Here is a 15,864-nt window from a genome sequence, read left to right as displayed (position 1 = left end):
TTATGCTGTAGTTACAGGATATCAAAATGTTCTGCAGCTATTAGTCTATTTTATACTTAGTGTTGCCGTTTATATTACCTGGAGAAATAAACAGATAACAACCCATGCAAATCATTTGTAGAGGAGCTAATTCTATTTCTTCTAAAGCCAATACTAAATCTCTTCCATATGGTTGATACCAAACATTACGATGCAGTCGACGAAAACGTGACTCCAATGAAGTCAATGAGTTTTGTGACTGACTTCAGGAGAGCCAAGATTTCATCCATTATCTATCTCTGTAGTGTAGGGCCCAGCTGTGTTACAGTAAAAATAATAAAAATAAAAAATCCAACAACAAAAGCCTGAAACCATTTATCAACTCAGAAAGATCTGGTTAATGTATTGGAAGATAGGCCTCTGTTGGCTGGTGTGTGCCTTTAAATTCTGCAAGCACTTAGAGAAGCCCTGCAAAAGAATTGACACATGTGCAGCCCTGGTCCCTGAGCCCAGACAACATCCATCCTGCCTGCTGCAAGCATCCTGGTCGGCTATGGCTGTGCTTTTCTTCCTCACCCTTTGAGGCCCTTCTGGCAGGCAGACTGCAAACTTTCCTAGGCAGGGCTCGTGTGACTGCCGGTTGCGGCCAGGGATGCAGCTCACAATGTGGGGCACTGAAATGAGTGGGGCTGAAACTGGGTGCAAACAGCGGGAGCTCCCACAATGCCTCAATGCAGAATCAGACACTTGGCCATCGAACCTTTATTGCGGCCATTTAAATATAACATATAGCTGCCTGCCATGTCTTTTTGTTGGAACGTTACATCACTTGAAGCTGATATAAAAATTCAGTTGCAAAAGTAATGTCACACGCTCTGCACCGCCCGCCATAAATTAGAAGGCTCAATTTAGAAAAAAAATAATTTCTCTCACCACTGAAACCTGGATCCTGCACACACAAGCACATAATCTGACTCATGTCCGCGAACCCCAGAGAATAAACGGGCTTGTTCACACTGTGATATTGCACGCATACTTGTTCAGGCAGAGTGCAGCACGAAATAACAAACCACTGATGAACTGGGAGACAGAATTAGATTTCTAAAGAGTGGATATAAACATAATGGTGGTGTGGCTCTGCACACCACACCATAAAGAGGGACTTACAAGAGTTGCCAAAAGCCAGAAGATATCACAGCTGTTCCTGAAGAGTCGTTCAGGAACGCAAAGTAACTCCCAAACCCCTTTGTTTCACTTAAAACTCTTCAAAGTAATGTAGGCTTTCACATACCTTAGCCATATGCATGTGGAAGTCTGTAATGCTTCGCTTTTTAATTCATGTAAGTTTGATGTTTTGATCACACTGCTGCTACACTTTCTGCTTGCATTTTTGCAGTCTTTACATTATATCTGGTGACAGAAGACTGAAAATTTCATTAGAGGGCAGAGAAAATCATTATTCAGCTCTCATGGAGAACTTGCGCATTTTTGTAGATGGTTCAGAGCTCACATCTTTTTCAATGTAGTAGACAATGTCATGTGGTATTTTTCTTCAGCTTAAAAGGTGCAACTCCTTTCTGTGAACATTATGAGTTGCGGTCATTACCGTAAGACTACTGAAGTTTTATATAAAAATCTGAGATGGAAGAAAAGCAAAATTTTTTTGCTATTTATTCAAATATATTTTATTTCTGCATTTTCCAGTAAAGATATATATAAATTACACAGTAATATCCCCATTCTTTTAATCACAGGTGATGAACACAAGGGTATATAAAACACTACAAGTTTTGAATCAGTGAGATAAATATACATTTTATGCTGTATGGTCCACACATGCACACAGGTCTAGCCAGCTTTATATTCAAACACGAATGCCTATTTTTGGAAACCACGCTTAATTTAAGACATTCAAACTAAAGCAAGCACTACACCTACAACTTTCCCATTCGTTCATGTGACTCAAAATAGATCACAATATGTATACAGTTTTTCTTTTTAACCCTCCCTTAATATACAGTGCATGAATCCAAGATTACTAAAATGCAAATTACGTCCAGAATTTTAGAATTTCTACTAAAAAGTACTTCGTGCTATTTTCCTCCGCCTCTTGGCGAGAACAACGCTGTCTCTCCCTGCTCGAACTACATCTCTTTGGGGCAGTTTTTGCCTAAGAGCTGCCCGCTCCCGTTCGGGGCCGGTCCTGGACTTGTGGTCCCCGCTCCCAGCCCGGGCTCGAAGAGGAGCCAGGCGTGGGCAGCGAGCCACTCGTATCCCTACGGGATTTGGCCTTGAACATCAGCCTGGCCACATGAGAATCACTTCTCCTCCTCACCTGCCTACAACGAAACTCGAAGTATTTTCTACCCGCAAAAATGCAGTCAATTTCCCCGTTGTGTTATTCTCGTTTCATCCTCCCCCAGCCCCCGGGTAAATTTCGGGCTGCTTTGCCAGGCGGTTCCGTTCCCTTCCCGGCGGACCGAGGGTGAACCCCGGCGCAGCGCCCAGCTGCGGCAGCACCGGGCGGGAGCCCGGGAGGTGCCCCCGGGAGGTGCCCCCGGGAGGTGCCTCCGGGAGGTGCCCCCGCACCCGCCGCCGCATCCTGGCGCTGTCCCCGTCCCTGTCCCCGTCCCTGTCGCCCTCCCCGTCCCCATCCCCGCCGCACTGCCGGCACCAGCTGCGCCTTCTCCCCCCGTACTGCCGAGGGCAAATGAAAGGATGAACTTACGTGGCTCCTGCGGCGGCACCGAGGGAGGGCGGCCGGGGCCCTGCCCGGCCCTGCCCGGCCCTGCCCGGAGCCGCTGCCGGCCCCGCCGGGCGCCTTCCAGCCCAGCTCTCCCCGCATTGTTTTCCCCACTCCATTTCCCTTTTTTTTTCATTTTTTCTCTTTTTTTTTTATTTTTTTTTTTATTTGCACGAAATCGAAAAAAAAAAAAGCCTCCCACCCCCCTCAAAAATAAAAAAATAAAAAAATCCCTGCAGACCGCTCGTGACGGGTGGGGGAGCGCCCCCGGCGGCCCGGGGGTGGGCGCTGCGCGCTGCGGGGCCGCCGCATTCCCGCTCCCACAGCGCCGCCTGGCGCCCGGCCCGAGCCGCCTCCGGCAACCAGCCCCGCCACCCGTATTTAGCTCAAGTGCAATCTTTCTTCTTCTTCTTCTTCCTTTTTTTTTTTTTTTTTTTTCCTCCCTCTCTCTCTCTCCCTCCCTCTCTCTCTCTCTCTCTTTTTTTTTCTTTTTCCTGGATCCTCTTTTAAACCCACTCCACACTGCTTCTCTGTCTATTACATGCTAATTTAATTTTACTATGGACGATATTTTCAGCATTTGCTGAGGACAGTAAATTTTGTAGTTTATGTTATTTCACTTTTTATGACTTTTTAACACTTAATAAAATTTTATTAGAGCACTTTTGTGTTTACAAGGCCACAAAACTCTTGGCAGGTTGTCAGAAGTCCTTTTTATTATGATCCTACTGATATACTGCGAGTAATGAAATAATCATGTCCAGAAATGTATCAAAGGCCAGAGGGATTATCCAATTTAATAGCTCTACAGATGCGCTGCGAGGGATACGGACAGGCAACGCGTCGACAGGCTAAAAAGCCTGTGTGAGGAGGAGGCAGACCTGCTTAATTTCTTTACCATTTCGGGCTGGTTCTGCGCTGTCCTTAAGGCAACCACGCCGTCATGTGACTGTGGGCGGCTTCAATAAAAATGGATTTATTCTGTTGCAAAAAGCTGTTTTCTTTTTATTCTTCTTCACTATGCATTCAGTGTTGCTGTGCTTGCTCTGTTCTTTCCACTGCTTGCAACATTCATTAAAATACAGTTTGCTGGAAAAAATCCAGTGTCATAGTGCCATTGTGCAGTAAACAGGGGCTTTGGGCACTAGGATCTGGTCTTGCAGCCAAAAAGAAAAAAAAAAAAACAAAAAAAACGCAGAGGCAGAACAAGTTGGTGAGAATGAATACAAGCAAGACATTTTACAGTCTTCTGTGCAATGATTGCTTTTTGCTTTGTCTTTGAAAGGGTACAGTTGCAGGAGTGCTCTCATTTGTGCATGTGCCCTCGTTCCACAATGGGCTGTTTTTCTGCACTGCTGTCTGTGCTATAGCCTGAGATACTGCAGCTGTTTTTAAGGTCATTTCCTTTTATTTTAAATAATTGTTCATTTAACATATGTTGTTAAACTCATTCTTGCGTCAAAAGGAGGCGATTATACTTCCTGACCCTGAAAGCAAGGTGGGTGGCTTTGTTTTATAATTAAATTCGCTGTGTTCAATTTCATATTTTTCTTTCTCTGCTGTTTCCTAAGGAGCATGCCAAAAAGATAAAAGGGAGCAATGATACCAGGAACACTTTAATGCCAGTCTTGCCTCTTTAACATGCTTTGTTCCAAACTTTCAAGCTTCACAGGGACACCACAAAGACATATTTTCATCGTTCCACGATTAATTGTTTAATGCACTGTGATTGAAAACCTGCCCCACAAAAGCCTGCAGTGAGACTGTATTTCCACATTTCTAAGGTAGCATGAGAACTTTTCTCTTCCAACAGAAACATATATAGCATATTTCAAGGTAACTCATGATACTGCCAATAGGAATTTCTTTAAAAGAAAGCAGGTACTATCTGTGTATTTTAAAAATACATTTGAAGAATTCGCAGAGACTTTGCAAACAGACCTGAAGACAAAGTTTGAAGTGATCAGAGAATTTACCTTCAAAATCATGACAATATAATGGTGGACCACATTTTGATATATTTATTCATATCATGATTCTGCCTCACTCTTGGAAGAGTGCCTCCAAAAGCAACAGGGCTTCTGGAGGAATTAAAATAATGTACAGTGTTAGTAAATACACCAGAAGCTGACCCAGAAGAAGTACTGTAAATCATTTGATGCAGTGTTTCTTCAGGACAGAAGTTTTGTTTTTCCAGAACAATATCATCTACTGTAAATCATATGTTTGCAGGTCAAGGTCAATTTAAACTTTTTAAACCTATAACAGCCATCAAATCAGAAACCTGCAGGATGAAATGATGTGGTGAAAGAGGTGATGGACTGGAAATTGTTAACCTTGGAAGAGGAGCGTTTGCAATTGTTCTTTGGAGAGAAAGAAAAAACTGAGAAACTCCTTGAATATAAATATGTATCCATGCTACAGATTGTTTAATCAATGAAGCATCAAAGTAATTTAACACTTTCCTAGGTGCCTGAGTTTTCTTCTTAACCAGCAGAAGTGGCACAAGGAAGCAAGTATGCCATCATCATGGAGAAAAAGAAGCAGAAGGGCAGGATGCAGGAACCATGCCTGGGCTGGCACATGTGCAAGGCTGGCAGGATTGTCGTGGACGAAAGAGGACAACCTCAGTGGAATAATGTGAGGGAGCAGCATGACTAGGGATGGTCCTAATCCCTTTGGGGACAAAGGCTGGCCCCACAAGAGGTCCATCAGATGCCAACGGGCACTGTCAGGTCACTTCTGTGGGGAGGAATGTTCCCCTCCACCAAGGATGGCTGGAAGATGAGACTAGAGACATGGGGAATGTGTGTACGGGGGGAAATCTGAAGTCACTGTTACTGTATTTACACATAACCTCTGTCTATGTCCTGGTATTCTCTTTAATAGGTGATCAAGCAGACTGCACCTGTGAAACACAGCATAGTCTAGGCACATAGCACAGTGCCGAATCTACTGGCAATCTGGTGGAAATGAGAAGATGCATATTGATCATTGTAACAGGCCAGATCCTAGATCTGTTCGGGTCAGTGGAACTTTTTCTATTGTCTACAATGAGACAATGTTATTCTGTTTTAGTTTTTAAAAGCATTTCTCTGTGAGCTTCGTAGTGACTTTTTAATATCAACAAGCACAAAGCTGAACTATGGTATGCTATGGACTGATAAAATGATTAGTAGTAATTTAACACTATCATATGCATGGTTACCACAGCCAGTTTTACAAAATGACTGTGAAAACAATAAATTCTGAAAATCAATCCAGAATTTTTTAGGTAAAGAAGACAAGATGCTCTATGAGAGTTGTTTGAGTTGATTAAAGTTGGATTTGTGCAGCAAAATCCCATTCTGATTTCTGAAAATAAATTTAAGGATAATGATGGAGTCACAAAGTCAAGTATACTCCCTTCTGGAATCTGTTAAAGGGACTTCAATCAGGACTTTCATTTTCTTTTACCAAAACTGCCTGCAAAACAAGTGATAAGTACTTTTTTTGGGGCTGTTATTTTTATTTTTATTTTTTGTTAGGGAAACCATTTATTTGCTGAAAACTGCCATTTTGCAAGTCAGGTGAAAATGTAACGAAAAATATGGGTCCTTCAAAGCAATGAAAACATTTCCAGGGACTTGGTTACTGTAACTTGAGAAGAAAGACCTGGTTCATATAGGTTAGATATCATTATGCTCCCCTGATATTCAGGAGACCACAAGCCAAACCCTTTTTCTGTAGGTCCAAATATGGACTGGAGCCCACACCTGCCACCTCCCAAATGAATGCCCAATGCCTAGGTGATGGGGTCTTGCAAAACAGGCCTCCCAGTGAGGACTCTCCAGGGAGCGACCAAGGGAAGAGAGAAAATCACAGCAAAGTTTAAATAAACAGTCCCATGATTTTTTATCAAAATCCCTGAAGTTTGGTGGCTACATTGCTGGGGAGTTAGTCTGGAGCTGTGACTAGATCATTAGATTGGAAAAAATGCACATTCCTATCAAAACTTTAACCTTTTCTTTCCTATGTAGTCATCTGCTACAGAGATTAATATACTGCAGATGTGTAAGAGGACAAAGATACATGAAGATAATGATCTAAAATTAAAGTTTATAAAAATAAGACAGTTGCAATGGTACCTGCATTGTAGTTTTAGTACAGTTTAATGGGCATATGCCAATGAGCACTGTGCCTCTGTGTCCAAACTGATAGATGTCCCCCATAAAAGCTTTCCTGATAAGAAAGTCAGATAAGTGAAACTAGGTAGAAAAATATCTGTAGTTTCTGCAGCTACAGATTATTCAATCAATGCAACTCCTATCTAACTCGATACTACCCACGTCCTTGGATTTTCTTTCTGAACTCTAATCTAAAGCACAAGCTGGATCCAAAATTCCTCTGATGAGTGAGGCAATTTTGAATGTCCAGAAACCCTTCCCAGGGAGTAAATGGTAGCTCCAGACTACAAGTTTTACATCCGAGACCAGAAAGGGATAGCATTTATGATTGTCTAGACAAAGCTTGAGGTTTTCTTCCTTGCTTAGTAGCATAGTTATCACTTGTAATGTAGTTTATGTTCTTAAGCTGAGAGGTGGTTATGGAATCATTTCATTCTTTATTGTTTTGGCTTAGTCACATTTTCTTTTCCTTTGCTTGCGCTACACACACACACACATATGTATCTCATTACTAGTTCTCAAGAAAATGTTAACATTTCTTTAGTGTGTTTCCTGGTATCTTACGGAGACAATTTCATAAATGGTGAACATAGCAATACAGAAACAGTCTAACATGACTGCCTCAAAGCACCAAACTCAGCATAACTACAGAGGCGCAGTACTTAGCCATAGGAATTATAAGCAGCCAACACAACTGGAGAACTTCCTACCTTATATTGGAAACCCTTACCAGACTGCTGTATTCACCCTGCTGAGCATTTAGGGATTAGGCGTTCAACACCCCTGTGAAAGCTATGCGTGTGCCCTGTGAAAGCTATGCATGAGGCAGAGCCTTCCCTTTGGCTCTGTACTGGAGGGGCAGCTCTGCCATCCTTGGGGTAGCTGGGGCCAGGAGCAATTTCAAGCATCATCGTATTGACCCAAATTCTGCCTTTAAGAGAACACGACAAAGACTGTCAGTAGCCCACCCTGGTCTCAGACCATGTTGTGTCTTCCCCTCTCCTTTTCCCACTCCCAGCCATGCTGCTGGGGTGGTTTACAGGGGAGGGGGAGGGCTGCTACCACCTGCAGGCCTTATTCTCCCTCTTGACCTCTGGTGTACAGTGCTTTACTCATGCACTCTGAGGCAAGGCTGAACAGATATTTATATCTGTCATATAGATGACAGATACCAGGATCTTAAAATACCATTTTGAAGTGCTGTAGCAAGGAACATGTTACACTGCAAAAGCTATTTAAAAGTTTCTCATGTAAACAAGGTCTGTCTCCAAGAAGAGTCCCATGCATAATATTACATTGTAATCATTAGCTTTAAAAATTATTACAAACAAAATAAAACTCACCACATCAAAATGGATTTGGGCTATGTGACCATTCAAAGCTTATTAAAATGACAAACTTAAGCAGGAATGCTTAAAACTCAGCACGTGTCCATGTCCCAGTTTGATGTAAAAAAGACTCTAGAGGCTTTCTTGAGCCTTTCATGAATTACTCCCCAGACTCCAATGCTGGCCAAAGCATGGCCATCACTTGGCCCCAGTTCCCTCCCTCCATGTGATCTGTCTTTTCACAGAAGATTCAAACCTGACAGTCTTTCTTGTCACACCCATACTCTTGGCAACTCTATTTTCCTCAGGGAAATCTAGTGCCTTTATCTTCATTCACACTTAAAAAAGGTTTTGTTTGCAGTGCTTTAACACTTCAAGTAATGCGGCCTTTTCTTGCTGCATAGCATAAACTCAGGGCCTTTTCTCTTAGCGTGAAGGTCTGCTAGGGCACGTCTACACCACAGCCTGCAGTGTGCTGCAACAGTCCCTGAGATAGCATCATACAGAATGGCTTTGCTACAGTGGCCCTTTCTCAAGGAAAATTGCCATTTTGCTGAATGAATATAGTCAAGACGTATCTCCACCTTTTTCAGAAACTTCAGCGAAAAACTGTGGTCCTAGTTTCACAGACTGTTCACACGTCTTAGCCCAAGCCTCTAATTCACTAGGGGTAAGCAACAATACTTTTTGCAAAATTGTTGCCCATAAAGTGAAAAGGTTATAGCAATATGTGTTGAATGGGTCAAGTGCAGTAAAGGCCTAAATGGTGATGTCCAAACAAGCAGTGCCTGTTGTAGGAATGGGAGTCAAATAGGAGGGGTAAAGAGGAAGCAAGAGAATGAAGGTTAAATCCTTCCTAGTCATTCTTTACCTTTCCACAAAGTAAGTTTGGCTGTAGGAACAGCAAAGGTTTTGGTCAGTTTTTAGACAAGTTGAATTGAGTCTTCTGTGAATAAAAGTTTTGGCAATTCATCCAGCAGGACAACTTTGTGCATCAGGTTTCTGTGATTTAAGTGACATCCTTTTTATCACAATGACATTGAACCAACCTGAAAAATGTTTCAGGATACTAAATCCTTCAAGCTTGATATTTGGAATGGGGTCCTCTTTCAAAATTGGAATTTTCCCATCACTGATGACATCTTTTTATTATGGAGTCCCTTATCTTTCATCCTAATGATATTGCATGATATAATAATGATATAGACCTGTCTTTGTGACACACTGAAGACCTGTGATAAAGTGATGCAGTGAATTTTCTCACTGGGACATAAGAAAAAGATGTCTCCTGGACATCCTTTGTTTTCGTTGTAGATTTTTTTTTTTAATTCTACAAAATCTTGTTTCAAAACACAAGATAATTCAAAACAGATGAATTTGTATTAGTAAGATATTTTAAAAAGTCAATATCACAGGGAGAAGGTGATCCTAAAGGTGGATCAAATATACTACTTATTTTAAAAGTCTTTGAAAAATTAGCTTCTGTTTTGTTCACATTATTTGCATGTCTTCACTGCTTCAAATTACTCCTGTCCAAACACTCTTCAGCCATTTCCCTGGAGGCTAACACTGATACAGTGAACGTATGTCAGTTTAACAGCACATTCTTTTAAAAATGCCGTAAGAGCCAAATAAGGCCCAACCCATTGCATACAGAAAACCAATAAAAGCTCTTCAGCTACTTCTAAAGCATTTGAACTGGTTGGTTCCATAGTGAATATTAGTGAAGAATATGAAGATGAGTGGTTTCTGCTGATTTCCCACAAGCTTTGTGTAATTTTCAGAGTACTCCCATTTAATCCTGTGCTCACTAAGGCAGTAGGTGTGTGTATGCTCCTCACATAAGACATGTGAGATAGGATACTTTGTGGAGAGTGAGAAGTCTCTAAAAATTGCTCCCAGTTCCATAAGGAACATACTTTGACATGAAATCAGTGCCTTTTATTTAAAGTAATCAAATCAGTCTGTGGAGAAAAGAGGGTCCATTTTTAGTGTTAGTCCATTCTTAAATGTTTTTGGTAGGTAATATACCTGGGGGGAACACCCTGCACTACAGAAGACGCAACAAATGTTCCAGACATTCAATTTAATCGAAATATCAAATACCTTTCACCACAGTCCAGTTAACTTTTGTAAACTAAACAAATACTCATGAGACTTTCCTTGCAAAATGGACTTCTGGCAGTGGACATATAAACACACTTTGTAGGCTGAATCCTTTTCCACTAACGTGCTTTGTTTGTGGCCCAGTAAAAAATCGGAGAGGGGAGGGTGGAAGGGTCAGCCGCTGCCTGACATCTAAAATCTTTATCAGTACCAGCAACCCCTCGGTTGGTGTCAGTGATTTGTGGTATTGTTGTTTATCTGTGTATCACTCACTTGGACGCACTGTTTAGATCCAAAGGTCTCAAGACCATTTGCAATCTCTCCTCAGCTTGCTGTACCAGACAGGGCAGACATCTGGCTGTCAGTTATAATTGCGTCCTGCACCAGAAGTTGTTTTTAAATACTCTTGCTTCCCTTTGAACGCAGAACTGTGATACACAACAGTTTCAAGCCATTACTGCAAGAGGCAAAGTCAATCCATGGCTTTAGCCTAGTTTGAAACAAGATTTATGAGAGATGGTGGGAAGGGGGGCCATTTTACAAAAGGGTGGCTATTTTAGCCTGCTTGGCTTTTAATGATACAGCAGTTTCCTTTCCAGCCCATACAACTTATTCTTTGAACACTGACAGAAATAGTGCATCAGAAAAGTATTTTTGTGGTGTTGCCATGTTTACTGTTTCCTGTTGTCTTTCTTTGGAAGTATTTTAACAGAAATTAGGACTTCACATAAAAACCCTACAGGCTCTGGGATGAAAGGATTTACTATTAGGTTTCCTTCTCACTCAAACATGGTGGACTGTGATTTAAACCCTACAGACTCATGACAGGATATGATGCCAATTAAAAGCACAAAACCTAATTTTTTGACAGAATAATCACATAATCCCCTTTCTATTATCTGGCTAAAGGGTTATTGACAGCACCTTTATTTCTCAGCCCAAATCTTGGATTTATGAGGCTAACAAACTGCTCTTGTTTAAGTTATATGGGCCAATGAATATTGTTGAATGTCCAGGCGCAGGACTGCATTCAATATTGTAAAGGGATGTTTTTCCCCTGGTAATTGTCACACTGGGTCAAGAATGCACAGAAATGTAAGTGGACAGCTGGTTTTGGTTGAAAGTAGAGTTCTGATTTGCTGTTTAATACCAAATCAATTATGAAGTAATTTAATAACAAATCTTATAAAGTGAAACATTACAGAGAAAAATTCAGCTGGAGTCCCTTCTGAGCTTTGAATTCAGATTGCGTGGAATACATAGGAAGTTTGGTTGAAAAACACTGCTGCATTAGACACAAAAAAGATGATCTGTTCTGCCTCTTTGAGCTGCCAGTCTGTCTGCTTGAGCCCAATATGTGACCTGCATTGTTTTGTCAAGGCAAGAATTTCGCTAAGATGCTGATACACCCTTAGATGTGAACTATCCGTCAACCCCTCTGACACCAGCTCAGGTCCAGAGGCCGGTATTCACAGCTTCAGCTCAACCCCTGGTGGACTGAGTTCTCTATTACATACAGTTTTTCCCCAGAAATGTTTCATTTACACACATTTTGTGCAGCGGTGTCACAAATGGGGAGGAAGCGCTCTCTGTCTCAGCCACATGCATGCTTACACAAACTGGAGCCGGCAATTTCCCTAATCACTAAAATCCCTTCTTCCCACATGTAAGTTGTTAACCTTCATTACATCCCCAAGGGGACATATATTAAGCAGAGGCCTGTTAAAATGAAAATAACCATCCCTCCAAATTGCCAAATCATCATATTATGAAGCCCCCTTCTTATAAAGCAAGGTTCATCATCTGCAGTGCCAGGCTAATTCCTGCTCAGAGTTGGATGCAATTATTTCTGCTATACGGTTTTATTTTTAAAAATACCTCATTGGCTTCTGCAGCATCACAACAGCACATATTGTGTTCAATTTTAAAATCACGAGTTTTAAGATGGAGGTACACCTTACAGTTATTAGAAAATTCATACAGAGACTGCTTTCACATGTATACATACATTGTTTGCTTTGAGCTTCAAGGTTAATTTTTACCCTGTGTGTTTTCCAGATGCACATAGGATTTTCCCCTCATTTCCTGTCTCATTCCTAATCTAAAATCTATTGCCATTTCATAATAATTAGAAAAAGAGCTAGGCTGCTGAGTGAGCAGAGGAACTCTGGTGCCGAGGTGGGTGTGCATGCCTGTCCAAACCACCATTTTATTGCTGTTGTGACTGCAAAATGGTGGTTCTTAGGCTTTGATGAGCTGGGACCAGTAATATGCTCCTCGTGTGGTCATGAAAAATGCCCTTGCCTCATCTAAAGGAAGGCCGGCTTCTCTTGCATGTACTTGCCTTTGTGTGTGTCTCAGTGCTTTCACAGCCCTCACTTGCCTCAGGACTGCCCGTAATTCCTCTGAGATCTACAAAGCCACCAAATGCTGATTTCTAATTTAGAGTTCCTCAGGAGTAGCCATGGTGCTGTGTGCATGACGCGCAGCCCCAAATGGTGAGAGGACAAAATCACAGTGATTTTGTGTCTTGTGTGTTTATTAATAGAGGACCAAATGTCACACAAGCAGCAGTCCCAGGACCAGTTTGTATGGAGAATGAATGTTTTGCTAGTGAATAAATGGTCCCTCCAGATCAAGGTTGAGGTCATTGGCAAGATCTAGGTGTTAGTTCACTCTAAAGCTATGCGCACATATGAATAAAGGAGTCAATACTTGGACTGTCAGTATGTCTCTTTCATAAGGGATGAGTTCAGCTTTTTTTTTTTTTTTTTTTCCTAGTAGTTGGATAAAAACTGTTCATCCCAAAGCTTGGTGTAAATACGTTGCTGGCAAAATAGCAGCCCTGCCAGGCAATGACCTTGGGCTACCACTAGCTAGATATCAAAGAGCACAACAAAAGAGGGTTAGGAAAATGCTAACTAAATGGAAATTGTCTGTGATTACCCACAGCAGGATGAGCCCCCTCTTTTGCCTGTGAAGAAATAATTTCCTTTCACCCAGGTACACAGCTACTGTGGTAGGTTAGAGAAGGCAGCTTCACAGCGTGCCAGTAAACATGGATGATACAGAAATATGCTAGCAGTTGAGAACCTTTGTGTAGTTTTCTCTGGTATAAAATAGATCCACAGCAACAGTATTTATGGTCTATGCAGCAATACTATTTTCTTTCTTTGGTTTGCAAGGGCTGTAAATAGAAACAAACAAACAAACAAAAAACCCTAAGCTATTAAATCTAGGAATAACAAGGCTCTTAAAGCTGGTTTTATTGTACTGAGGTAGGTAAAAGCTTTACATTTTTTGATCTGAGGGTGTTAAATATTCCGTCTGAGCCAGGATTCCTGCTCGGATGTTATTTATCTCCGAATCTTGGGGAAGGAAGGGAGCAGACAGATGTCCTTAAACTGCGGGCACCACCTGCCGGCTGGCGTGGTGCAGGGTGCGGGGCTGGGGCCCCCGCTGCGGGTCCCCCCCACCAGCAGCCCCCGCGCGCATGGAGATGGATTTGTATTTTGACGAAAATGAAATGAAACGGTCCCCAGTGTTTTGATTTTACTGACTTCTAAGCGCTCAAGCCAAGTGTTATCCAATTTTTCCCATACAATCTGTTTGGAGAGCTAGCAGTGCATTTCAAAACAGCTTATTTTGATGACATGGTCATAATTCTAAAAAATTTGATTTCCAAATATATACATCATATTGTGGCCTTGCCAGGAAATCATTCCATTGAAAGACTTCCATCTTAAGATTTAGACTAAATACAGGAGAAATGATTACATGATCTAAACACCTTTCTGGGGGAAGGGGTGGGGGGTATGCTGCTGTTTGCTGGAAAAAAAAAAAAAAAAAAAGATAAACAAAGAAAGTACTTTCCAAAACCAAAAGCTTCTTTCTGGGGGTCATGAACTGGAGACATTGCGGGTACTGTCAAAAATCTAAAGAGGAAATGAAAAATAGCACTTGCTCCTTTTGAATGCACGTGTGTGTTTTCTTTTCTTGATGGCTGGAGGAAAGGAGGCTGCATTTTAACAAGGGTTTTCAGTGCACTAGAAAATGCAGAAACATATCATAATTCCCTGGTTCCTTCAGACTGAAAAATCAGAGAGTATGTTTAACATACAGGAACTATGTGTGTGTGTATGCAGCTTGTATCTGCAAAGCAGAACTTCCATGTATAGATGTACGTATGGTGGAATTTAAATCTTCAGTCTCCAATAAAATTGTATTCTGTAATAAAACTGCTGCACCTTGACTCCAGACTACACTGAATCCCAAATTAAACACCCCATTTACTCTACTGTAACAAGCAGAAAGGTTTGCTACAGTGAACACTATTACAGACAGGAAAGGCATATTATCATTCTCTTTACCTTCTGTACATATGATAGCAACACCTAAACAGCCCCTGTGAGTCATATTTTTCTCTAGTTCCTGGCTCCTCTTACAAGAAAGAATTGATGAAGGGAAAAGGTGGATTGAAACATGATATTTAATTTCACATCACTCCCTTAATTATTTAGCTAGCTGGACAGACAACTCCACCAGTTTAAAAGCAAGCAGGTAGCATATTTTACTACAAAATGTCTTCCTGGATTTCATGAATAACTCAGTGTCATAAACAGAAACAGCTGGCATGCTGAATGCTGTGTAGATTTCTTTATGCATTATATATAATGTAGATTCTTTCCACATAATGCACATGAACTATCCTATTCATATCAACGTTTGTAGCCCGCAAATACCACTAAATAATATACCAGGGATATAAAATTAGGAGACTTAAACTTGTTAATGCAGGTTATATATCAGAATCCCATTGTTTAGTGGCGACTTGTCTATTGTTTAAAGGTCTAGCAATTTCAGATGCAAACTGTTCTCTGGTGCTAATTTTCCTATCTTTCTCTAGGAAAGTCATTATAGAATTTTGATGCATTTTTATTTTTTATTCCTGTGGTTATTAAATCTGAAATTAGAGCTCACTGAGGGTAAAAGGAGGAGAGAAATCCTGTTAACGCTGCTTTGTCACGTCAAGCAGAGCGCGGGCAAGTACAGCACACTGTCTGGGGCTGGGCTGAAGGATTTCAGCTGTCATCTGGAGGCAGCTACCCTCTAGTGGACTGATGGGGAATTTTATTCCCCTTTTCAAGCCCCATCCTGGTCTTCATTTATTAAATACAAGGTACCTTCTCTAAGGATATTCTTGGCTATTAACCTTCATGCATGAGACAGGAGCTGAAAGTTAATAAAATATTTCTAATCAACTGTGGTGATATGAGGCATGGAGAAGTCACACTAGTAAACCAAGAATGTGAATCCCCAGGCCTCTCACAGCTGAGGTTAATCTGAAGGAAGTTACAAGTTTGAAGTTGTTTTAGATCAGATGTCTAAGGCAAAGAAGAAGGGCTCCATTCCCAGACATCTGATCTAAAGCCTTTGAGCCTTGGGAATTTTGACTCCAGATGCAGGTTCCAGCTCTGCAGATGATCCTTATCTTTAATGGGACCAACTCAAACAGCCACACGTAGATTTGTTGCCATTGTAA

At 41.4% G+C, this 15,864-nt stretch overlaps 1 long non-coding RNA gene across 2 annotated transcripts in view; it reads right to left on the bottom strand.

Annotated features, from left to right (window-relative positions):
• Positions 1-15,864, bottom strand: part of LOC126913361 (uncharacterized) — a 109,899-nt gene that overhangs the window by 49,062 nt on the left and 44,973 nt on the right. The window contains exon 1 of one of the 2 annotated variants that reach the window (XR_007708518.1): positions 2,708-2,818. The exons of the other annotated variant lie outside the window; for it this stretch is intronic. This is a non-coding gene — a long non-coding RNA (uncharacterized LOC126913361). Of the gene's footprint in view, positions 1-2,707; positions 2,819-15,864 lie in introns of those variants that run through there. 2 annotated transcript variants of the gene reach the window in all.

Source organism: Cygnus atratus, chromosome 6 (assembly GCF_013377495.2).
Source record: "Cygnus atratus isolate AKBS03 ecotype Queensland, Australia chromosome 6, CAtr_DNAZoo_HiC_assembly, whole genome shotgun sequence".
Taxonomy (NCBI): domain Eukaryota; kingdom Metazoa; phylum Chordata; class Aves; order Anseriformes; family Anatidae; genus Cygnus; species Cygnus atratus.
The sequence above is the reverse complement of the archived record's forward strand: the minus strand, read 5'-3'. Positions and strand labels throughout refer to the sequence as shown.